Below are 1294 nucleotides of genomic sequence, written 5' to 3'. Positions count from 1 at the left end.
GGTGAGGTGCTGTGGAGAAATAAAAAATGTACAAATAGACCCTGGCCTCAGTTGGCATAGATTCTAGAAGGCCTCATGGGCAATGGCAATGACTCGCCACTTTGGGAGAGAAGCTTGCCGGTTAGGACCCACGGTTCCCCTCTGCTGTAGGAGGGTTTGCGCCTGGCAGGGCAGCCACCATGGTGCGAAAGAGGCAGCTGGATTTGAAGCCCTGTGCCAGCACTTGCCAATTCTGATCTTATTTTTTTCTTAAAATATATTTTTATTGATTTCAGAAAGGAAAGAGAGAGAGAGAAACATCAGTGATGAGAGAGAATCATTGATCGGCTGCCTCCTGCCTGCCCCCCTCATGGAAACCGAGCCTGCAACCTGGGCATGTGCCCCGACCAGGAATTGACCCATGACCTCCTGGTTCATAGGTCAACACTCAACCACTGAGCCATGCCGGCCGGGCTGATCTTACTGATTCTTTAATGTCCTGAGCCTCTGTTTTCCTCACCTGTAATGCTTGTCCTGTAGAGTTCTTAGGCAATGCGCTAAGGTATATAGTATTTGGCACAGAGTGGAACTTGTATCTTTCTCTCTCCTCCTCCTCACAGGGACTTAGCCAGTGAGTTTAAGTTTCAGGTGCAACGTTTAGGTTGAGAAGAAAGCCAGGCTCTAAATGTAAAGCACAATATGGATCATCCTCACTGCCCTGCCCACCGGGTCAACAGGGGTGAGACTGTGAGCGAACCCTCTGTAGCATCAGCTCAGCAGAATGTGGGCGTGTTGTTCATCGTGTTGCGTAACCAGGGACCTGGTTTAACTCCTGAGAATCAGGGCAAAGGTTTAGAGCAGGGGGTGGGCAAACTTTTTGACTCGAGCGCCACAATGGGTTCTTAAACTGGACCGGAGGGCCGGCACAAAAGCATGGATGGAGTGTTTGTGTGAACTAATACATGTTAACACTGCTGCTGGTGAAGGAGTGGAGGGGAGAGCAAGAGAATCCTCCGCTTTTTCGGCTCCGCGGGCCGGATAGAACAGCCGAACGGGCCGCGGGCCGTAGTTTGCCCACGGCTGGTTTAGAGGCTGGTGCCCGTCCTGCTGCTGCCTGGGTCAGGCTCGCATTCACTCAGGGGCTCTTGTCCTTCAGGTGGGAGCCCCCACTGGCGACCCTGACCTGGCACCATCCCTCGCAGTTGCCTCCCTGGAAACAGAGGGTGCAGAGGCTCTGGTGGCCTAAAGGGAAAGGGGCTGCGGGTGCGAACTGGGAACCCTGCCCGCCTCCAGCCATGAAGCAGCTCTTCCTCTC

This window comes from Myotis davidii, unplaced genomic scaffold (assembly GCF_000327345.1).
Source record: "Myotis davidii unplaced genomic scaffold, ASM32734v1 scaffold78, whole genome shotgun sequence".
Classification (NCBI taxonomy): Eukaryota; Metazoa; Chordata; class Mammalia; order Chiroptera; family Vespertilionidae; genus Myotis; species Myotis davidii.
This window is presented reverse-complemented; position numbering follows the sequence as displayed.